At 41.8% G+C, this 25,647-nt stretch overlaps 1 protein-coding gene across 2 annotated transcripts in view; it reads right to left on the bottom strand.

The window, feature by feature from the left end:
- Window positions 1–25,647, bottom strand: part of DENND2A (DENN domain containing 2A) — a 73,194-nt gene that overhangs the window by 34,584 nt on the left and 12,963 nt on the right. The window contains exon 1 of one of the 2 annotated variants that reach the window (XM_072145248.1): window positions 23,921–24,022. The exons of the other annotated variant lie outside the window; for it this stretch is intronic. The gene's annotated coding sequence lies outside the window, so the exon portion shown is untranslated. Of the gene's footprint in view, window positions 1–23,920; window positions 24,023–25,647 lie in introns of those variants that run through there. 2 annotated transcript variants of the gene reach the window in all.

Below are 25,647 nucleotides of genomic sequence, written 5' to 3'. Positions count from 1 at the left end.
GGTAACAAAATAACAAAACGACCAAGTAGCTGTGATAACGGCGCACTGATCCGTTTGAGTCATTTACGTGCCCTAATGATATAGTAAAATACAACGTCCCCCATAAAGTATCCAGAGTATGAGGCGTAGTAGTCAGAGTAACAAGTAACCAAGTACATCTATATATAATATTTATAATGTGGTGAGGTACAGCATCCACCATCAAGTATCCAGAATATATACGGCGTGGTAATAAGGATGACAGGATACATATCTATTATCTCAAAACACCAAGAGGTTTCGAACACATAGGTGCAACCCTGATAGTGTGGTGAAATACAATATCCACCACAGAGCGGTACAGTATGATATGGTCTGACTTATTCGGCGCATATATAGAGAGGGGGGAGAAATGCATCACTAAGCCTAAGGCACGGCGCAATTGATCGAACAGGTATAAAATGCATTCTATGCGTATTGCATCGAGAAATATGTAGTACAAGAGGAGAGGGTAAAAGATCAAATACCAACCATCCCCTGTTACTGGTAAAATATGTAACAGCCTATAAATTCCGAATATATACAAATTGCGTGTGAACGAAAGCACACATGGGTTAACGCACAGAATTCCGGATATACACAAATTGAATGCGGACGTAAGTACACATGGGTTAATACACAAAGTAAAATCAAGTGAAGCCCCTGAATAAATCAGTTAGTATGGTAAGGGGTCACTGATTTACTGGCCCGCAGTATCATATGGTAATGCACTAGACGCAGCAGTGGAGGGCAAAAAAGGTGAGTGTTTAGTGCAGAATACAAATACAAATATATATACAACATTGACATGGTTATTTGTCCTAATGTATCAGTTGGCTAGTGCCTTGGTTGTGCTAACCAGCTCCCCCCCTCTTCCCAGTACACCTCTTACATGACACCATAAAGGACCGACCAGAGACACGCCCCCACACAGAGACACGCCCCCGAGGAGATAACAGATTTTTGTTCACGCTTACGATGGCCATATCTTTTGAATGGTTGGATGGATTTCTAAAAGACAAACGACCAAATTAATCAGGAGCAGAGCAGAAATCACATGAGGTAGGTCATTCAGTATTTAGTACTCCAGAAACGGTGAGGGGTGAGAAAATACCCTAAAATAGTAAAGTTACCTAATATTTGCTGTTAAAAGTCTTGTTGGCTATGGCCTCCACTAGGGGGAGCTCACTGCATACAGATTTATTGTTGAGCTCATCTTTGCCCCCTAGTGGTTAATGCAACAACCTGAATTTTTTTTAGTATAATGGGTTAGGTTTGGGTTCCCCATTATCTCATGGGCATCTAAATAGTTGCACCTTTGCAAATAGGTTTAACTTTCTGTCCACGCCGCAGAGGGTTCGGAGCTCTGTATCGGGAAAGTCTTTGCTTACACTGAGCACATATGTTTTTCAGGCCAATGCCCCTGCACGACGGCTGACAAACAAAATCAGGGAAATGCAACATTACAGCCGGATTCTGCGATCCATTTCCCAGGAGAAATCAGCCGGTCTTGTTCCATGACGACAGGCGGCCGGCCCATTAACCCCCGAGCTGCGACACGCAGCTTATTATGTAATCGCTTGTCTCAGAAGGGTCGGGTATGGCTCCTATGGTGTATCTAAGCCAGTCTAAACCAGCTGTGGCTCCTAAGGTGTATCTAAGCCAGTACTGGGAGATACACAGGACCCAATTTTGTGTCATGGCTAAAGGTGCTCCAAAAAAAGATGGTGACGCTTCCGGAGCAGTGCAGGGGACCCCAAATTATAGAAGACTCTGCACAAAGTACAGTTTAGCCGGTGTATCTAAGCCTATAAAGTGTGATACCGCCTGGTGGGTTGGTTAAGATACTGAGGGATAAATTTGTGCAGTACTATCTGAGCACCGCGTGATGGTATTATGTACACACTGTATGGCGGTATTATGTGAGCACTGTATGACAGTACTATGTACACACTGTATGGTGGTATTATGTGAGCACTGTATGACAGTACTATGTACACACTGTATGGTGGTATTATGTGAGCACTGTATGACAGTATTATGTACACACTGTATGACGGTATTATGTGAGCACTGTATGACAGTACTATGTACACACTGTATGGCAGTGTTATGTGAGCACTGGATGACAGTACTATGTACACACTGTATGGCGGTATTATGTGAGTACTGTATGACAGTACTATGTACACACTGTACGGCGGTATTATGTGAGCACTGTATGACAGTACTATGTACACACTGTATGGCGGTATTATGTGAGCACTGTATGACAGTACTATGTACACACTGTATGGCGGTATTATGTGAGCACTGTATGACAGTACTATGTAGACACTGTATGGCGGTATTATGTGAGCACTGTATGACAGTACTATGTACACACTGTATGGCGGTATTATGTGAGCACTGTATGACAGTACTATGTACACACTGTATGGCGGTATTATGTGAGCACTGTATGACAGTACTATGTACACACTGTATGGTGGTATTATGTGAGCACTGTATGACAGTATTATGTACACACTGTATGACGGTATTATGTGAGCACTGTATGACAGTACTATGTACACACTGTATGGCGGTATTATGTGAGCACTGTATGACAGTACTATGTACACACTGTATGGCGGTATTATGTGAGTACTGTATGACAGTACTATGTACACACTGTATGGCGGTATTATGTGAGCACTGTATGACAGTACTATGTACACACTGTATGGCGGTATTATGTGAGCACTGTATGACAGTACTATGTACACACTGTATGGCGGTATTATGTGAGCACTGTATGACAGTACTATGTACACACTGTACGGCGGTATTATGTGAGCACTGTATGACAGTACTATGTACACACTGTACGGCGGTATTATGTGAGCACTGTATGACAGTACTATGTACACACTGTACGGCGGTATTATGTGAGCACTGTATGACAGTACTATGTACACACTGTATGGCGGTATTATGTGAATACTGAATGACAGCACTATGTACACATTGTATGGCGGTATTATGTGAGCACTGTATGACAGTACTATGTACACACTGTATGGCGGTATTATGTGAGTACTGTATGACAGTACTATGTACACACTGTATGGCGGTATTATGTGAGTACTGTATGACAGTACTATGTACACACTGTATGGCGGTGTTATGTGAGCACTGTATGACAGTACTATGTACACACTGTACGGCGGTATTATGTGAGCACTGTATGACAGTACTATGTACACACTGTATGGCGGTATTATGTGAGTACTGTATGACAGTACTATGTACACACTGTATGGCGGTATTATGTGAGCACTGTATGACAGTACTATGTAGACACTGTATGGCGGTGTTATGTGAGCACTGTATGACAGTACTATGTAGACACTGTATGGCGGTATTATGTGAGTACTGTATGACAGTACTATGTAGACACTGTATGGCGGTATTATGTGAGCACTGTATGACAGTACTATGTACACACTGTACGGCGGTATTATGTGAGCACTGTATGACAGTACTATGTACACACTGTATGGCGGTATTATGTGAGCACTGTATGACAGTACTATGTACACACTGTATGGCGGTATTATGTGAGCACTGTATGACAGTACTATGTACACACTGTATGGCGGTATTATGTGAGCACTGTATGACAGTACTATGTACACACTGTATGGCGGTATTATGTGAGCACCGCGTGATGGTACTATGTACACACTGTATGGCGGTATTATGTGAGCACTGTATGTCAGTACTATGTACACACTGTATGGCGGTATTATGTGAGCACTGTATGTCAGTACTATGTACACACTGTATGGCGGTATTATGTGAGCACTGTATGACAGTACTATGTACACACTGTATGGCGGTATTATGTGAGCACTGTATGACAGTACTATGTAGACACTGTATGGCGGTATTATGTGAGCACTGTATGACAGTACTATGTACACACTGTATGGCGGTATTATGTGAGCACTGTATGACAGTACTATGTAGACACTGTATGGCGGTATTATGTGAGCACTGTATGTCAGTACTATGTACACACTGTATGGCGGTATTATGTGAGCACTGTATGACAGTACTATGTACACACTGTATGGCGGTATTATGTGAGCACTGTATGACAGTACTATGTACACACTGTATGGCGGTATTATGTGAGCACTGTATAACAGTACTATGTACACACTGTATGGCGGTATTATGTGAGCACTGTATGACAGTGCTATGTACACACTGTATGGCGGTATTATGTGAGCACTGTATGACAGTACTATGTACACACTGTATGGCGGTATTATGTGAGCACTGTATAACAGTACTATGTACACACTGTATGGCGGTATTATGTGAGCACTGTATAACAGTACTATGTACACACTGTATGGCGGTATTATGTGAGCACTGTATGACAGTGCTATGTACACACTGTATGGCGGTATTATGTGAGCACTGTATGACAGTGCTATGTACACACTGTATGGCGGTATTATGTGAGCACTGTATGACAGTACTATGTACACACTGTATGGCGGTATTATGTGAGCACTGTATAACAGTACTATGTACACACTGTATGGCGGTATTATGTGAGCACTGTTTAGAACTTTAGAGCACTATTCTGCTGACACCATATGTTAGTATTATACGGTAGTATATTGATGTGAGCGCTACAGAGCAGCATTATGTAGTCTCAGCGTCGTACTGAAAATTCCCACTTCCCACATCTTATTCTTAGGAGCCGCATTTCTTTCATGTCACCAGATTAAGAAAAAAATCGGGGTCAACGTAGGTCACAACAATATCTAGCGCTTGCTCTCAAAGAAAAACCTGTGCGTCTCCAAGGTAACAGACTACAAACAAACCCTGTGTAGTCAGTTCTGTGTAAACATTCGATTCGTTACCTCTTCCTACCCCCTGGAGGAGTGTATCACGTGACTGGGGGATCAGACTACGCAGAGCCCACTCGTAGTCTGTTACCATGGAGACACATAGGCCCTCATAGGAGCTGTATACTCAAAACGGTAGTGGATTTTTTAATATAATTTTTTTTTGTATAATTTTTTTTTAAATTATACAATCCCCCTTTAGCTCGTCTCACAAATACCTCGGCAAATTCGATAACTATTTGGATGACAAAAAAAAAACAAAGTTGATGGAAAGTTATGATGGCCGCAGTGATTCACCATGGGGACGCGCGGTGGTATTTGACGAGTGTGTGACAGTTGTGTTATACACTATACGCGCCGTGGGCAGACATGGGGGATCCGGGGGGGATGAGGAGGAGGGAGGGGGTGACATCCCCTTTCTGTTTATTTTGCTGATACGAGAATTGGGTAGCGGGGGACGGAGGCGCAGGGATGAGAGCGCCATTGTTGGTCCTGCAGATGGTGGGGAGGAGCGGGGGGGGGTCTGAGGTCTGGCGAGAGAAGTTTGGGACCTTGTACTGAATATCAATGGAGCTGCCGGGCAGAGATGCCCAAAAAACAAGTGTAACCAGCTGTGCCCCCCCAATCCCAAACTTATATCAGCACGGATTAACCGTCTCACTACCAGAACAGAGTCGACAAGTAACACTCCGCCTCACATCTCAGTTTCTGAGAGCGTAAGACCGTGTTCACACAGTACGTTTTGTGGCATTGCGTTTCACTCGCGTTACCGCAGCACGTGGTCACGGGGGAAGCCTTTGGATTGCGTCTCATAACGCACCGTGTGAACGCGGCCTAACAGGTCAGTAAATAGGATAAATAAATAGGTTATAACCCGAGGCAAAAAATCCATTTAGATCTTATACTGAGCTGAGGGTTTGTTGCAATTGAATCCAGTGTAGACATTAGAAGTGTCAGATTTCACTTTGAAACATGTGGCCTGCGCTGATACATTGTAACGAAGTATAAGGAGAGAGTTTTCCTGCTGTGTGTTGGGCAGAGGTATGGGGAAATTCATTCATATCTAATACTGTGCTGAGGGTTTGTTGCAATTGAATCCAGTGTAGACATTAGACGTGTCAGATTTCACTTCGGAACGCGTGGCCTGCACTGATACATTGTGACAAAGTATAAGGAGAGAAAATCTGTGCTGTGTGGTTGTGGGGCAGAGGTATGGGGAAATTCATTCATATGTAATAATCAGCTGAGGGTTTGTAACAATTGAATCCAGTGTAGATATAAGAAAGTATTGGATTTCACTTCGGAATGTACGTCCTGCGCTGATACATTGTAACGGATTATAAGAAGAGGGTTTTGATGCTGTGTGTTGGGCAGAGGTACTGGAAAATTCATTCATATCTAATACTGAGCTGAGGGTTTGTTACAATTGAATCCAGTGAAGACATAAGAAAGTAATGGATCCCACTTCAGTATGTGTGGTCTGCACTGATACATTGTAACGGATTATAAGAAGAGGGTTTTGTTGGTTTGTGTGGGACAGAGGTATGAGAAAATCTATTGATATCTAACACTGTGCTGAGGGTTTGTTGCTATTGAATCCAGTGTAAACATAAGAAGTGTCAGATTTCACTTCAGAACGTGTGGTCTGCACTGATACATTGTGACGAACCATAAGGAGAGAGTTTTCCTGCTATGCGTTGGGCAGTGGTATGAGAAAATCTATTCATATCTACTACCGAGCTGAGAGTTTGTTACAATTGAATCCAGTGTAGACATAAGAAAGTACTGGATCCCACTTCAATACGTGTGGTCTGCACTGATACATTGTAACGGAATATAAGAAGATAATTTTGCTGCTATGTGTTGGGCAGAAGTATGAGACAATCTTTTCATATTTAATACTGAGCTGAGGGTTTGTTACAACCGAATCCAGTGTAGACATAAGAAAGTACTGGATCCCACTTCAGTATGTGTGGTCTGCACTGATACATTGTAACGGATTATAAGTCAAGAGTTTTGCTGCTATATGTTGGGAAGAGGTATGGTAAAAATCCATTGATATCTACTACTGAGCTGAGGGTTTGTTACAATTTAAGATGAAGTGTAGATAAACTTCCAGACTAGGTGGATACATTTGCCCTTCACTGATACATTGTAACAAAATATAAGAAGACATTTTACCTACTTATGCACATTTTGAGAGCCTGGTTAATGACCAGTGACCATTGTGGACATGTGTTATGGGACCAAATAGTGAGGTTGGTAGTAAACACCTGAGCTGCAATACCAATCACAACCTATGACCAAGTGTGGCGCTATTCCCAACATAAATCAGCTTAAAATCTGTAAAAACTGCAAAAAGAGGTCTAGAAATTTTTGATGTTTCCCTGTGTTTTTTTTTCTTTACTATATATCACGACTATGTCCAAATATCCATCCCCCCTCTCGTAACGAGCCTGTGTCCCATGTCTTGAAGATGTCACTTGTATCTGTGCATCCCGACCCCGGGGCTTCCTGTCTTCTCTCTACATTCGTCTCCATTAAAAATTGGAATTGTGTACATTCAGCTCCACACGTAAGCGGAAACCGGACTGTTTTTAGGGCAAAACCTGATCATAGGAGGAAGATCTCTGGAGAGGAATAGGGGGTCACCGGGGGACAGGGAAGAATGTTTAACCATTTCTATGCTGATTACACTGCGTTATCTTCCAGTTTCTATAAGTCATCTTCTTAAAGGGATATTCCAGGCCTTTAACCAGCTACACCTAATTGCATCCTTTAATAGGTGTGACACCGTGGAGTCTGAAGCAGTTGGAATTTCTTCTCTAGCCCCCACCGTTCCGGAGAAATTAGCGTTCTTAGTTTCAACATCCGATACGCGAAGAATGCTTTGTCAGATGGGTGGTGTCTGACCTTGCTTAGGACAACCCATGTGACAGTAAAGATCATAATTAGCATATTGAGTGCTGAAACTAATATTACGAATTACTCGGGAACCGTGCGGGCTAGAGAAAAAATTCCAACTTTGTCGGAATCGTCGTAACGGTGACTATTAAAGGATGCTGACAGTTGGAGTATGTGGAGATAGTGAAAGGTCCTCTTAAAGGTGTATTTGCAATAACTGGAATATCCCTTTTACATTTTAAACTGCAAAAATACTGGAGAAAAAAAATCAGGCTTTTCATTAAGATCTGTTCCTAGGAAAGTAGAGTGAAAACCAATAAGGTACAGTTTTAATAAAGGTTGTAAATAGACCCAATGCGTGGGCCTTATTAAAGGGATTTTCCACTAATAAATCAGAAACAACACCACTCGTGATTATAGGTTGTGTGTGTGGAATTACACTTTAGCCCCATTCATGATGATGGGAAGGCGTAGCACTGTTTTTAAAACAAAGCAGCCATTTTTTTCTTATCATGGACATCCCCTTTAAGTATATAAAAATATTGTAACAGATCCTTTACCGAGATGAATTTATCCAATTCCAATCCTGATAATTTGGATAAGTTTTGCCAAAAATATCTGGGAGCTGCATATCTGATTAGTTACTAAAGACAACACTTCAACTTTTTTAATTTTAAGATGTTTTTTTTCTAACAACCCCCCCCCCCAGATCTGGATTTGTTTTGCTCATCTTAGTCACAGCTCATCCTGACATAACCGTGCCCTTCACCCGCGACCTATAATTGTGACTTTCACCACACAAGCGGACGTGATGCTTTTTCTCACGGTGAAGCACAGGAAGTGACACTGGTAATAACAGGAAGTGACACAGACATCGGAGACGATCGTTACTGATGGCCACAGATGTGTTCAAATAGTAACATACAGGGGGGGGGGGGGGGAAGCTTAGAGGTTGTAGTCACATTATGGCCTCGTAATGAGCTCAAAGACCCTCTCCGCTACCTACGAAAACATTGTTAACAATACAGTTAACCGTGCACGTTACATTAAAAAATTTGAAAATTACGGACAGTTGTGGTTAAGCGACTACGACTACGCCAGCTTTCCAGAATCTTGAATGGCACCCTATAATGTATGGTTAAAGGGATATCCCAGTACTTTATACTAATATATATATATATATATACTTAGTATAGATATTATACTTATAGGTGATCAAAATCAGATCGACGATGGTCCGAAACCCGATCCGCAGTATGAAATGTTTAAGGCACTCTCAGGGTAATGCCAAAAATCAAGATATACAGCAGCCATTAAATAAAGGGAACAGTGTCCATGCATCCACCACCACCATAAAACTCATATTCACCCACCCACATCTTCATTTTTGATTCAACCCTTTTAAATGATAAAATACCTGCTACCTGAAATCACCACTTGAGGGAGCTGATGAGTTAACAGCATAACTGCATACTGACTTATTATTAGGTTCAATGTATGAACTGTATTCATTAAGCTCCCCCTAGTGGTGGCTGTACACAGGTAGCATGTTATACTTTAACTCTGTAAAAGAGAAATGTCTGCTGCATGTAATCACCACTAGAGCGAGCTGATGAGTTAACTGCATACTGACTTATTATTGGGTTCAATGTATAAACCGTATACAATAATCTCCCCCTAGTGGTGGTTGTACACAGGTAGCATGTTATATTTTAAATCTGAAGAGGGTTTGAAACACTGTATCAGAAAAAAATGCCTGCTGTCTGCAATCACCACTAGAGGGAGCTGATGAGTTAACTGTATACTGACTTATCATTGGGCTCAATGTTTGAACCGTATACAGTAAGCTCCCCCTAGTGGCGGTTGTACACAGGAAGCATGTTGTACTTTAACCCTGTAAAAGAGAAATGTCTGCTGCATGTAATCATCACTAGAGCGAGCTGATGAGTTAACTGCATACTGACTTATTATTGGGTTCAATGTATAAACCGTATACAATAAGCTCCCCCTAGTGGTGGTTGTACACAGGTAGCATGTTATACTTTAACTCTGTAATAGAGAAATGTCTGCTGCATGTAATCACCACTAGAGGGAGCTGATGAGTTAACTGCATACTGACTTATTATTGGGTTCAATGTATAAACCGTATACAATAAGCTCCCCCTAGTGGTGGTTGTGCACAGGTAGCATGTTATACTTTAAATCTGACGGGGCGTGAAACCATGTAATAAAGAAATGTCTGCTGCATGTAATCACCACTAGAGGGAGCTGATGAGTTAACTGAATACTGACTTATCATTGGGTTCAATGTATGAACCGTATACAATAAGCTCCCCCTAGTGGCGGTTGTACACAGGTAGCATGCTGTACTTTAACCCTGTAATAGAGAAATGTCTGCTGCATGTAATCACCACTAGAGGGAGCTGATGAGTAAACTGCATACTGACTTATCATTGCGCTCAATGTATGAACTGTATACAGTAAGCTCCCCCTAGTGGCGGTTGTACAGAGCTAGCATGTGATAAATCTGAAGAGATTAATCAGCACAGTGTTCCTTTAAGAAAGTTTACATCTTGCAGATCTTAGCTCTTCTGATCAGTTCTGCATTTAGCTCCCCATTTCTATCACCCCCCACCTCCTCGGTGTATGACGGCATGCTTTTCTGTCTGGCCCGCCGCCAGCCTGTGTGTATGGACACAAGCAGCTCCCAGAGACAGCGCTCCTTAGATCCCTGGAATAATATAAACAATGTCCTTATTCCAAGAAACCCGTGAGAATAGACGAGTTTACAGCTGCCCTTTGCCTTTGCAAATCCATTGCTCGGCTATCTACACTTCATGCCTTTCCAAAGCTGGTGTCACTTAAAGGGCAACTCCATTCACGGCTGGTGTGACAACACTGGTGGAGCAAATATTCCTAAATTACGTGGATGTGATTTTCCAAAAAATAGATCCATTTCAATGTTTTTTTATAGACTCCCCCATCATGCCTGAAGTTGGTGCACAGATTTCATACATATTTTTTAGAATTGTGGGAGGAGTCGTCTCCCATGCTCATTAGCGCCCTCTGCTGAGTTTTACGTTGTGCTTGAGTTTCCATTTTCGAGCTGAGGAAAGAGAGAGAGATCACATGATCCCTTTTTGGGTCACATGATACTTCTAAACAACCAATCAGTTTAAAGAGGACCACCTCACACATGTGGAGACAGAGATACCATAGAGGCTGCTACACAAATTCAGGGTCACTTTGATTTTTCTTTCTAGCCCACACGGTTGCGGAGATATCAGTCCCGGTATCTGACCATTCTAATCTGTGTTAGAGAGGAGGAGCTGGAGCCGTGTTTTATGCTAATCTTTTCTCATACTGTCCAATCAGTGGCAGACAGTGTGTGATCTCTCTGTGCTCCTCTAGATGGTATGTTCATACATTGTGTTAACATTCTGTAAATATTCTGTTAACCTTGTGTTTACATTGTGTTTACGAAATAGTATAATTTCACAAACTGCGACGCAAACGCAATGTAAACGCAAACGCAGTGTAAACACATTCTATGTAAATGCCATGTAGGTGCAACATAAAATCAATCTAAACGCCACGTAAACGTAAATGCCACACAGACATAAACGCAAATGCAATTCAAGCACCACATAAACGCAAATGCAACATAAACACGATGCAAACGCCTTGTGAAATGCAAAGGTGACTTAAATGCAAATGCAACACCATGAAAACGTAATCGCGTTGCAAATGTGATATGCAGGCAAAGGCCATGTGAATGTGACGCAAATGGGGTGTAAGCGTAAACACAACGCAAACGTCACAGAAACCCGAACGCCACATAAGCGCAAATGGAACACAAACAGCACGTTTACTGCATAAAACGCGAATGCAACATAAATGTGATGCAAACGCCACTCAAAAACAAAGTAAACGCAAACAGCTTGTAAACGTAAGCATAAACGTGACGCAAGTTCCACATGAGCGTAAATGCGACGCAACCGCCGCATAAATGGAAACCCAATGTAAAAACTAGGCGACGTAAACGGAATGTACACAAAATGTTTATGCAATTTCATCACATGTCATTATGTAAACGCAATGTAAACATAATATTAGCGGAATATGTGACCACAGCCTTTAGATGAACATAATAAAAAAAAAAAAAGCTCACTATAGTCCATAGTAGCTTCTCTAACATTGCCTGCTGCTGATTGGTCAGTATGAAAAAAGATTAGCATAAGACACGCCACCAGCTCTAGCCCCAGCTCCTCCTCTCTGACCAAACAAACAGTAGATTATAATGGTCAGATACCGGGACTGATATCTCTGCAACCATGAGGGCTAGAAAGAAAATTCATAGTGCCCCTGAATCTGCCCCTACAGAATGGAATGTTAATCTTCATATAAATGAGGCGGTAAAAGGTCCTTTTTAAATTAAGTCAGTACTTAGACTTATAGATACATTTATCGCCACAATCTTAATTTATCTATCATGACAATCCCAACTGTTTAAGCCCCACCCATTTCACAAAGGGACACCCTAAAATAATTAGTATAAACCACACCCATTTTACAGGACACTTCCAAAAATATTGGTTAAAAAAGTTTGTAGTCAATAATTTAAAAAGGGTACCGCAGTGGGTGTGTGTTTCAGGCCAGTACTTAGACTAGTAGATGCCCTATCACCACAATCTTACTTTGCAACAAGACTGAATGTTTAAGCCCCACCCATTTCACAAAAGGACGTCCTAAAATAATTAGCATAAACCACACAACCTTTACTGGGCTCTTCCACAAATATGGGTTGAAAAAAGTTTGTAGTCTAAAATACTAAAATAAAAAAAGGGTACCACGGTGGGTCTGTGTTTCAGGCCAGTACTTACACTAGTAGATGCCCTATCACCACAATCTTACATTATCCATTGTGACAATACTGACTGTTTAAGCCCCACCCATTTCACAAAAGGACACCCTAAAATAATTAGCATAAGCCACGCCTCCTATGCTGGACTCTTCCACAAAAATTGGTTAAAAAATTTGTAGTCTAAAATGAAAAAAAAAGGGAACCGCCGTGGGTCTGTGTTTTAGGCCACTTGTAAAAAGTTGTACCCCTACAGTGCAGGCCCCACTAAGGGCGCTCCAGTGTGTGAATGACCAACATTTAGGTGGCATGAGCCGCACATAACTCCCCCTTCTCCCTAACCCCAAGGGTTAATAGCAAAATCCTCAAGGATTACCACATCAGATTGTCCAAAATACAAACCACCTGGGAAATTTCACAATCGCAAACAGAAACCTGGAAACTGGAGATGTTTATTGCTAGTCCTGAGAGGAATCGTAAGTAGCTGACACTGCCCATGGGGGACAATGGGGGGGGGGGATGTGCTGCAGAAGAAACCCAACCCTATCAACATGATAAGGATTATGTGTCTGTCCACTCAGAACCCAAAATTTAGGTGGGCAGTTGGGAAAGTCTATTTCTTGCCAACAATGCATCATGGGAAAGGTGAATGAGCAATAAATGAGTCAATCTATTAACCACCGATCAGAATCCTCTCGGCCTCCGGAGCAGCGCTCCTCTGTTTTCTTCCCACCATATAACTCATAACATATGATTTACTAGGCGGCCTGTGGTTACCACTCAGACCACGACGTGACCTCGGCGTGCCAGCCCGTGCGGATGACACAAACCCCAAAGCTGGGAACCTCCGATGACCTACCGCAATCTACAATTTGAGGTGTCCAGTCTCGAAAACTCCTTTAAAGGGAACTTGTTGTGACCATGCTGTACTATAAATGGTGTCATGGCCCTGGTGAGATGTGTAATCAGACATTTGTGTATGTTGTTAGGACTGTGATTAGGATATGGATTAATATTCTGGGATTGTAACAACTGGGGTGTGTCCTCACACTGCTGTGCTCTGTGCTCTCTGCAGCCAGTGTCAGGTATTGTCCCTAAAGATGTGTAATCAGATCTCTGTGTATGTTGTTAGTAGCAGGAGGTCTGTGATTAGGATATGGAGTAATATTCTGGGATTATAACAACTGGGGTGTGTCCTCACACTGCTGTGCTCTGTGCTCTCTGCAGCCAGTGTCAGGTATTGTACCTAAAGATGTGTAATCAGATCTTTGTGTATGTTGTTAGTAGCAGCAGGACTGTGATTAGGAAATGGATTAATATTCTGGGATTGTAACAATTGGGGTGTGTACTCACACTGCTGTGCTCTGTGCTCTCTGCAGCCAGTGTCAGGTATTGTCCCTGAAGATGTGTAATCAGATCTTTGTGTATTTTGTTAGTAGCAGGAGGTCTGTGATTAGGATATGGATTAATATTCTGGGATTATAACAACTGGGGTGTGTCCTCACACTGCTGTGCTCTGTGCTCTCTGCAGCCAGTGTCAGGTATTGTCCCTGAAGATGTGTAATCAGATCTTTGTGTATGTTGTTAGTAGCAGCAGGACTGTGATTAGGATATGGATTAATATTCTGGGATTGTAGAAATGGGGTGGTGTCCTCACACTGCTGTGCACTGTACATCAAAGTGCTCCACAACGCCTTCTCTAAAGGCTTCTGGTTGAATATACTACAGCCATGATCAGGGAAGTGACTGAGGAGCAATTTAATGCACAGAGCTCAGAGCACAGCAGTGTGACATCCCTCTAGTGCCCGTACCTAACACTGTTTGCAGGGTCCAGGGAGCACAGCAGTGTGAGAGCACCTCCCAGGGCACCCCTCCAGCCACAATCTTTAACTGTACATCCATTATCACAGTCCTGCTATTACTAAGGTATGATTACACATCTCTCCAGAGACCTTACTGAACAATGGCTGCAGAGAGCACAGAGCACAGAAGTGTGAGGACACACCCCCAGTACAATCCTGGAGTATAAATCCACAGTCCTGATGCTACTAACAACATGCACAAAGGTTTGATTACACATCCCTCTAATGCCCGTACCTAACACTGTCTGCAGGGGCCAAAGAGCACAGCAGTGTGAGGGCACGCCCCCAGTGCACCCCTCCAGCCACAATCTTTAAATATACATCCATTATCACAGTCCTGCTACTACTAAGGTATGATTACACATCTCTCAAGGCACCTCACCTAACAATGGCTGCAGAGAACACAGAACAAAGGAGTGTGATCGGTGTCGGACTGGGTTTCCTTAGGCCCACCAGAGAAAATCAATTTTGGGGCCCACTCCTCATTATTCCCTACGAAATATACTCTAACAGCCTCAAATTGTGGTGTTTTCTGATGGACCTCTGGGGTTCAGTATTGGATTGAGCCAGGGCCCACCGGAGGATCCTCTGGTACTCTGGTGGGCCAGTCCGACACTGAGTGTGATGACACGCCCCCAGTAGAATCCTGGAATATAAATCTATAAATCACAGTCCTGCTGCTACTAAAAACATACACAAAGGTCTGATTACACATCTTTCCAGGGACAATACCTAACACTGGCTGCTGGCTGTATGGTCACATCTGCTGACAGGTTCCTTTATGATATGTGGATTAAATCTGGAAGTTAATGGCCACAAGTCATTCCTTTCCTTATCATAGTTACAAATTAACAGGATCCCGGCAACAACAGAATAAAACTTTGTATCTGATCACGAGCCATGGAAAACTGTGCACGGTCCTGATATCCTATGGACTGGGTGGTGCCACCTCACAATCCGCCTTTGTCTCTTCAAGGAAAACTTCAGAACAAATTGAGTTTTCCATATTAATTATCTTCTGGGGATTCTGAACGCAGCGATGAAGCGTCAGTATGATAGGACAGGATACTTTCTGTGTACACTGACTTATGGAGGGGTTAGTGGGGGGCGATTTTGGATGAGGACTCAGGACAGGAAGTGAGTGATCATTGTCTTACGTTTTATGGAGTTGAATGATCAAGAATAGCTTAATAAACAGTACTAGACACTGCCGATATAGATAGATAGATAGATAGATAGATAGATAGATAGATAGATATGAGGTATATAGATAGATAGATATGAGATAGATAGATATGAGATAGATAGATAGATAGATATGAGATAGATAGATAGATAGATAGATAGATAGATAGATAGATAGATAGATAGATATGAGATAGATAGATATGAGATAGATAGATAGATAGAGAGATAGATAGATAGAGAGATAGATATAAGATATATAGAGATAGATAGATAGATATGAGATAGATGATAGATAGGAGAGAGAGAGATGAATAGGATATATATGGAAAGATCTGAGCTATATAATGTTGAAGTATTCCAGCACAATGGTTCAAAAGGGAAAACCATTGTGCTGGAATCCTTCTACATTGTGCATGCCTTTCCCTAGTGGGTACTCAACCACCGTTCACACCTTGTAAATAGACGCGCTATCGGTGCGCCTGCTCTCCTCTATTTTCCTCTTTTGATTTTTTGCATGGGATAGATAAATAGATAATGAATAGATAGATGGCATTTTCCCTGTCCCGGAGGTACACCCTTAAATCTGATGATAATCTTTTTGTGATTTGTCCATTCCAAAAAAAAATCCCCAAAAAATCCCTCATCACAATAGCACCGGAGAGGAGAAGAGGTACGTTTGTCTGTACCAGTTTTTTGTCTTGGTCTCTTGTTTCTAAAATTCCTGGGTCCCCAGGAATGCGCAGTCGGCTCGTGTGCGGCATCAGATTACCACCTTCCAGCAGCTATAACAAAAAATGCAAAAAAAAGAAAAAAAAAAAAAAAGCAACCTATATTTTGGGCTAAATTTATTGCACCCTCCTCTTCTCCTGCGTTCCTGGAAGAGATTTGGTCTTCGTTGGGTTTTCCACTTGGGATACTAGTTCTTGGAAAACCTGCAGGTCTTCAATCAGTCCTCAAAACAGATCCAGATTTTTTTTTTTTTTTCGGAGGAGCGGGGGTGGACAGGGGTGTTTAACCCTTTCCAGCCCAGCACCTAGGTCGCTCATCTGACTACTCTGAGTAGATTGAGTTGTGGTAAAACTGCGCCACATTGTGCCATAGTTGGCGGCGTATGAGGAAAAACGGATGCGATTGGTTGCTATAGGCAACTGCCCTACTATTGCTTTATTGGGGTCCATTTTGGTTGTCCCTTAGCATTCCAAGAGACGGAGGGCGCGTTCACATGTTGCATTTTGGTTGCGTTTTCATTGCGTTTGAAACGCATTACAATAGCTGATGAGAGGTGAGTTGCCTAATTACATTACTGTTAAAATTTCCGTTTACAAAACGCATCATAAACACGTTTGTTAACACAGTGTTAATGCATGCGTTAACAAAACACACACACATTAATCGCGTTTATGATGCGTTTTGTAAACGGAAATTTTAACAGTAATGTAATTAGGCAAAACACCTCTCCTCAGGTGTTGCAATGCATTTCAAACGCAATGAAAACGCAGGCCAAAACGCAACGTGTGAACGCGCACCTGAGAGATAAGTTCATTCTCAAAGGGGCAGATGTATCAAGCAATGACCCTCCGTACATCGGGCGTCCCCATGCCAGCCCATTCCACGGCCTAGCACAGTGACTAAAAATCATGGCTTGTACGCCAGTATTCAGATGTACCAGCTATGATAAATTTCCACAAAGTCCCTTAGCTACAAATTAAAGGAACCCTCCACCAAGAGGGCAAAACTTGACTAAATATTAGTCGCGACTAGTCAACATATCTGGTGTCCTCCATTTTGTTTTTTGTATCACCATTACTTTTTCTGCCTCCTCTGTCAGGTGTCGCCTAAAATGGCCGCCGCCAGATTTCACTGCGAGTCACAAACACACCCCTTTCCACTTCCCTGAACTGAAACAATGGAAAAGACGTGTGTGTGTGTGTGTGTGTGACTAAACACAACTTTCCCTGAAGAAGTTGGCGGCCATTTTAGGAGATCCAGGCTGCACGTTTCTGTGGTAATTTTTTTTTTAACATAAGTTGACAATTTATTAATAAAATCCGATCTCTATATTCATCTCTTGTCTTGGGACCAAACACCGTAAATCGCCAAAAATCTGCCCAGTAAATAGGAAATGGGGCAGATTGATAGCAACCAATCACAGTGCAGTTCTCATTTCATTTCATACTGTTGAAACCTGAAAGCTGCGCAGTGATTGGTTGCTACGTGAATTCGAAAAATGAAAGCTTGCGGAGTGACTGGTTGCCATGGACAACAACTACAGATTTTTTGGGGGGGCAGTTTCATGAATCAAAAACGTGACCAATATTATCTTTTGTTCGCGGGCCAGTCACATGTATTTGTCATGATCGCTTCCTTTTTTCGTCTCTTTTTTCCGGGTCTCTTCCTGTCCGGATTATCTCGCGCTCGCAGTGTCGGGGCCTCACATTGTCTTGTCTTGTGGTATTTGTTTAGCTGTTGTGGGTGTAAATATAGAAACCTAGCGACATTTCCATTATTCTCCTTCAGGCGCTAAATCACATTGCGCTAAAAGCCACGCCACAGTATGGCGGTACAATATATCATAGAAGCTTCTGTGTCTGTATGCTATGGACATTTGCTAAATAGAAAGCATATAAAACATCACTCAGCTTTCCCAGTGTCCTGAAAAGCAAATCTGCATAAAGAATTTTCCTTAATATTGTCATCAGGATTGCCATTCAGAGTCATGGGAAAGCCATGTCTGAAACACTGTGACAGCCGTCCAGTTCGTAGTATTGGTTCATCACAACTTTCCTAGAGTCCTGTATGGAAAAGCTGCAGCAATCATAATTCCGCTCTTGTATTGGCCATTCAGGAGTGTGGAAAAGCTGGACTTAAATCCTGAAAGTAGTAAAGATGTCCCATTTATTAGCGGTCACACATCTTTTCCGGGCTCCTTAACTGACTATATTTTGACGCTCATATTAATACATATTTGCCATTCGGGATAATAAGAAAGCAGAGTGTAAATCTATAAGGGAGTTGTACATTTAGATGTATTAGCAGTCACACAGCTTTGCCATAACCCTGAATTGAAAAAAATCTACAAAACATCTGTTTGTACCGATTGCTTCTGCCTCAAGACTTGACTTTCAGGAGCATGGAAAAGCTGGGTGTCAACCCTGGAGGGAGTTTTTTTTGGTTGTCGGTCAACTTTGGATATGGAAAATCTGCAAAAATCCTGTTCTCTCCCTTCATCTCTACATAAGCAGGGTAGATTTGCCATACAGGAGTATAGAAAAGTTGGGTGTAAAGTTTTCTCAAACTCGTTTTCTCAGATTCCACACCCTGCCCAAGACTTGGTATTCAGGATCTAAGAAAAGCTAGGTGTGTTAACCCTTGCCAGAGATGTATTATCAGTCAAATTGATTGTCATATAGCTTTCACAATTTGAACATCAAACCCTGTGGAAATTGTCACCCAGTTTTGTCAGACACCTGAACGGCTAATCTTCAATAACCAACTCCCATTCAGAGTTATGGAAGAGTTGGACGTCCTATCTTCATTCTCCTGAGATGCAGTACCAGACATAACCAATTGACACCAGTGGTGCTGTTTCCATACAGTCTAATGATCATGAAGAAGCTACAGGGACAACCTTCCATGACTTTCCACCACACGTGAACTTTACTGATGCTTCACCTCAGGAGATCTATCTATTTACCGTTACTCCCGTGACTCCCAGCCAATAGGAAGTCACCTTTCTGAACCCGATGATGTCACAGCGTTTGGCAGCCATTTCTAATTAGCGGTGAAAGGTTTGTAACACGCAGCAGATCGAGTTCCATAGGGAAGAATTTGGATCTGCTTCTCATTACGTCATGTACTTCCTCTTCTGAGGGACCATATAACAAACACCATATATACAGTATACGGCCAAAAAGTACGTGGACACCTGTGTGAGACTGATGCATCCAAAACAATATGGAGTTGGGCCTCTTCCACTCTTTTGGCAAGGCTTCCCACAGGATATTGGAGGCCTCCATTATGGGCGAGAAGGTCTGGCTCGAAATTCAGGTCAGAGGTCTATGAAGCCCCTCGAAATCCTCGTTGTGCCTCTCTAGAACTCCTTGACCGATGCTTGACCCAACCAGGTAAATTGACCATGGTTGGTCTCAGACTCTGTAGTAAGAGGTCCAAGAAAAAATTGTCAAGTTTTCCTTCACACACGTTTCAGCCCCTTGTGGTTGTTACTCGTAGACTTCTTCGACAATCCACCAGATCCCACCAGAATCGTGACCGTTCCAGGGTCACCGATCTCTTCGATAAGATCCAGACTACTACAAATCAATGTCCATGATATATACCATATATATAAGATTGGAATAAGCAAAGTAGGACAATTTAGAAGTAGACCATGAGACAAGAACACAAGAAGATCAGATAAGTTTATGTTTTGGTGAGGCTCAAGATGAAGACTACGAAATGCTAAGAAGTCTGTGTAGGACCACCTCTCCTTGTAAAGATATTATATACGAGATTCCGGCTAGAGGAGAAGAAAGAAATAATTTTGAAGACCTTGAGACAGGAAGCTGAGAAGATCAGAAGTTTATGTTTTGTTGAGGCTCAAGATGAAGACAACGAAATGCTAAGAAGTCTGTGTAGGACCACCTCTCCTTGTAAAGATATTATATATGAGATTCCGGCTAGAGGAGAAGAACGAAATAATTTTGAAGACCTTGAGACAGGAAGCTGAGAAGATCAGAAGTTTATGTTTTGGTGAGGCTCAAGATGAAGACAACGAAATGCTAAGAAGTCTGTGTAGGACCACCTCTCCTTGTAAAGATATCATATATGAGATTCCACCTAGAGGAGTAGGACGTATAATTTTGAAGACCTTAAGACAGGAACCTGAGAAGATCAGAAGTTTATGTTTTGGTGAGGCTCAAGATGAAGACAACGAAATGCTAAGAAGTCTGTGTAGGACCACCTCTCCTTGTAAAGATATTATGTATGAGATTCCGGCTAGAGGAGAAGAACGAAATAATTTTGAAGACCTTGAGACAGGAAGCTGAGAAGATCAGAAGTTTATGTTTTGGTGAAGATCAGGATGAATACCAACAGCTGCTATGGAGTTTTTCAAGACCCCTATTTTAGATGCCTCCATAACCTTCTTCATAGGTAAGTGGAGGAGATACCATCTCAACATGAGTGGAAAGAAACCCATCTCAAGGTCTCTCCACCATCTAAGGAAGGTGATTGAACATCTAGTAGACAAATGTTTGACCATTACTATTACTATTGTACCTGGTCAAACATGTTCAAAGACTCTAATAATACTCTTGAGATACTCTTCTCCTGAAGAGAGAACAACTGACCCAAAAAATGTAATACTGAAGGAGACAATCTCCAGATGATGACGGTGATAATTTTGGTTGAAATGAACTATTATCTTAAGAAGGTCAAGAAGGAAGAATGTGGCTGCACAAACCAGCATTAACTTCTGTGGAGTCCGACCAAACACCACCACTAGGGTTAGTGTTGACTGATCTTCCAAAAGTTGGACCCAAGCTCCCAAGGCTGGTCCATTGTCTACTTGAAAAGCATGGAACACATCAATCTAGATGGTATCACCCAGGCCCAGTTTTGTCACGAGTCAGTCTGTTAATGTTAAAGGGGTTCTCCAATGTTCCTTGGCTTGGAACCTTAAATATAACTCCTGACCCCCATTGGCTCCTGATGAGGTTATGGTCAACGCTACTGCCAATCTATGGTCTCTGTGGTGACCTCACAGGAAGTGCGCATAGGCCACCACTGAGGCCAATGATTGGCTGAAGTATGTGTGTATGGGCCCCCATTGAGGCCAATGATTGGCTGAAGTATGTGTGTATGGGCCTCCATCTCTCTTGTCTCCATCTCTCAGTATTAATGATGTATAAATTGACAGAAACAAAAATGTACAATTCCTCGAAGAGCTTGGTGACTACTTACAGCACCTAGTGTCACCCAGAATCCTAAATAAACTCATAATTGTCACCCTGTAGTCTGAGGGTAACGTTGACAACTCAGAAGGGAGATATTGGCAGCCATTTTGGTTATTCTGGTGTATGGGCCACCACTGAGGCGAATGATTGGCTGAAGTATGTGTGTATGGGCCACCACTGAGGCCAATGATTGGCTAAAGTATGTGTGTATGGGCCACCACTGAGGCCAATGATTGGCTAGAGTATGTGTGTAAGGGTCACCACTAGGGCCAGTGATTGGCTAAAGTATGTGTGTATGGGCCACCACTTAGGCCAATGATTGGCTAAAGTATGTGTGTATGGGCCACCACTTAGGCCAATGATTGGCTAGAGTATGTGTGTATGGGCCACCACTGAGGCCAATGATTGGCTGAAGTATGTGTGTATGGGCCACCACTGAGATCAATGATTGGCTGAAGTATGTGTGTATGGGCCACCACTGGAGTAGCAATCAGGATACAAACGTAAGGTTGTCATAACAGAGGTTGTCAGCAGGGTTGAGGTAAAAGGAGACTTTTCTGGTTTTTAACCAAATTTCCAGCCAGTAGTAAAATTTTTTAGGTAGTTGAACAACCCCTTTAATAACCAAAATGGCTGCCAATATCTCCCTAGTAAGCTGTCAACGTTACCCTCGGACTACAGGGTGACAATTATGACTTTATTTAGGATTCTGGGTGACACTGGGTGCTGTAAGTAGTCACCAAGCTCTTCGAGGAATTGTACATTTTTGTTTCTGTCAGTATATACATCATTAATACTGAGAGATGCAGACAAGGACAAAACTAAGAGATTCTGAGGCAAATGTAGCTCAGCCTAGGTATTTACTGACTAATTTTACCTCACATAGGTAGTTACCGACTTATTTTACCTCAAGTAGGTATTTACTGACTAATTTTACCTCACGTAATGTAATTTCATACATATCATCACCCACAGTTAAAGTCTTAAAGGGGAAGCCCAAAAGCAACATTGGGCCTCCCACTTAAAAAAGGGAGCAATATGGCCGACAAATCATCACTTCATTGACTCATGTGAACATAAGCATAGTGTGCGATTAGATATCCAGTCATAACAATGGAAGAGCGCCATCTAGTGGCTACATTTTTGTGAAAAAGAGTCTTAATGAATGAAAATAGGTACTGCCCTCCTAGAGGGTATCAGGCAGGGCATGTACTCGAGATGCTGGGTGCCCGGGGGCACAAACAAGTCACTGGCCACAGGTACATGGCTACAAACCTACTCGAGGGTGAAAGCCTGTGTCAGATGTAGCAGTGCTGAGATTGAGCAATGGAGCAGATATGAGTATGTCAGTTGTAGCAGGGCTGAGACTCAGTGATGGAGCAGATATGAGTATGTCAGATGTAGCAGAGCTGAGACTGAGTGAGGGAGCAGATATGAGTATGTCAGATGTAGCAGGGCTGAGACTGAGTGATGGAACAGATATGAGTATGACAGATGTAGTAGAGCTGAGGTTGACAGATTGAGTAGATATGAGTATGTCAGATGTAGCAGAGCTGAGATTGACTGATGGAGCAGATATGAGTATGTCATATGTAGCAGAGCTGAGATTGAGTGATGGAGCAGATATGAGTATGTCAGATGTAGCAGTGCTGAGATTGAGTGATAGAGCAGATATGAGTATGTCAGATGTAGCATTGCTGAGATTGAGTGATGGAGCAGATATGAGTATGTCAGATGTGGCAGCGCAGAGATTGAGTGATGGAGCAGATATGAGTATGACAGATGTAGCAGGGCTGAGATTGAGTGAGGGAGCAGATATGAGTATGTCATATGTAGCAGAGCTGAGATTGACTGATGGAGCAGATATGAGTATGAACTTAGACTGCATAACACAGCAGACATAGGACTAACCACGAAGCGGATATAAACTTGTTAGATATAGCAGAGCTGACCGTGTCCACTAGGGCAGATATAGCAGAGCCGAAATAGTCAGATGTAGTTTAGATAAAATTAAAAAAAACTTGCCATAAAACCTCTAAAAACTCTCATCTAAATCCCCGAATCCTCCACATCTATCACTTTCCTCCCAGATTTTCTTCGACGACCCACATCCAAAAACTTTACCCCAACTTTTTTTTAATAAAAAATCTTTTTCCTTTTCTTCTTTTTTTTTAACCCTTCAAAACGGATGCCTAAAGTTAAAAAAAAAAACAACAAAAATACCTCTTTTAAAACCCAGGGAGCCGCTTCCTTCTCTTCCTCCTTCATCTTGTGTAACTTGAGAGAAAAGCAGGGATCGGAATAAGCATCTGGATCCATCCCCCCCTCCTCCTCCTCCTCCTCCTCTTCTCTTTTGTTAAACTTCCAAATCCTCTTAGAAGACGAAAAAAACTTTTTTTTTTCTTCCTTGTGCGGAGTTCTTCTTCTTGCCCTTCAGAGTGGATGGGATAAGTTTGCGGGGTCCCTAGTCTTGGGCGTCCGCCTCCCCTCCTCCATACATCCTGTAGGTTTTATTTCCCTGTTGATAATGGATATTTTTTTTCCCCCTATGCGATTGCTGGAAATTCTTCTGCTCTCTCTGTCTCTTCGGAGTCTCTCTGTTTCCTCCTCTCTCTCCTCCTCCTCCTCCTCCCGCTTCCCACCCTGCGAGCCTGACCCATTCTGACTTCTTCATCTGCAGCTGGCTGGGGAAAGGTTCCCTCACTATGGAAACCGGTAGCCCCCTGACTACAGGATGGGCCTTACGGATGATGGGGGGGTAGGACATGGGGAATTTAACCATTTGGTCTCCAAGGTGGGGGGCTCGAGAGAATACAATATGGGTCATCCCGGAAATTAAGTGAGGGAATGGAAAAAAATTTTAACCGTTGTAGGGGGTTTCGAGACCATAATAATAACGGTATTTATCGGAGCGGAGTTCAAGTGTCAAGAACGCGGATGCTATTATGCATTGACGTGATACATCAGGTCATTGTCTTTAATAATTTCTTTATTTATATAGCGCACACAGATTACGCAGCGCTGCACAGAGCTTCCCAAATCAGTCCCTGTACCCAATGGGGCTCACAATCTAATCAACCTACCAGTATATTTTTGGAGTGTGGGAGGAAACCGGAGGACCTGGAGGCAACCCACGCAAACACAGATAGAACATACAAACTCTTTGCAGATGTTGACCCCGGGACTTGAATTTGTTCAATAATAATAAGTAATGATAAAATAATAATTATAATTTAAAAAAAATGTGGTGAGAATTGTAAAAACAAAAACAAACAAAAAAAAAACACAACCAAAAAATATAAAAAAAAATAAAAAAATAAATAAATGCTATCTTGATACATCAGGTTAATGTCATTGTTAAATAATTAAGTTATAATGAGAAAAATAAAAAATAATAGCGAATAATGAAAAAATAATTTAAAAAATCCCAGATAGTAAAAAAAAAATATTAAAAAAAAGAGCTGCATTCAAGAGTCAAGCAAGCTTTGCTTAAGACTCATATGTGATATGTCAGGTCACTGTCATTGTTAAATAATTAAGTACTAATGAAAAAAATAATAAAAAAATAATGATGAATAATGAAAAAAATAATAAAAAATAATAAGTAAAAAATAATTAAAAAAAAAATCCCAGATATTTAAAAACAAAAAGAAGAGCTGCATTCAAGAGTCGAGCGCGCTATCACTCTTGTGCTTTGCGTAAAACTCATATGTGATATGTCAGGTCACTGTCATTGTTAAATAATTAAGCAATAATGCAAAAAATTTTGGTAAAATTGTAAAAAAAAAAAATCCCAGATATTTAAAAAAAAAAAAAAAAAGATCTACATTCAACAGTCAAGCACGTTATCTCTCTTGTGCTTTGCGTAAAACTCATATGGGATATGTCAATTTACTGTAATTTTTTAATAATTAAGTAATAATACAAAAAAAAACAATATTAAAAAAAAA

The sequence above is a fragment of the Engystomops pustulosus genome, chromosome 4 (genome assembly GCF_040894005.1).
Source record: "Engystomops pustulosus chromosome 4, aEngPut4.maternal, whole genome shotgun sequence".
NCBI classification, from domain to species: domain Eukaryota; kingdom Metazoa; phylum Chordata; class Amphibia; order Anura; family Leptodactylidae; genus Engystomops; species Engystomops pustulosus.
This window is presented reverse-complemented; position numbering and strand designations above follow the sequence as displayed.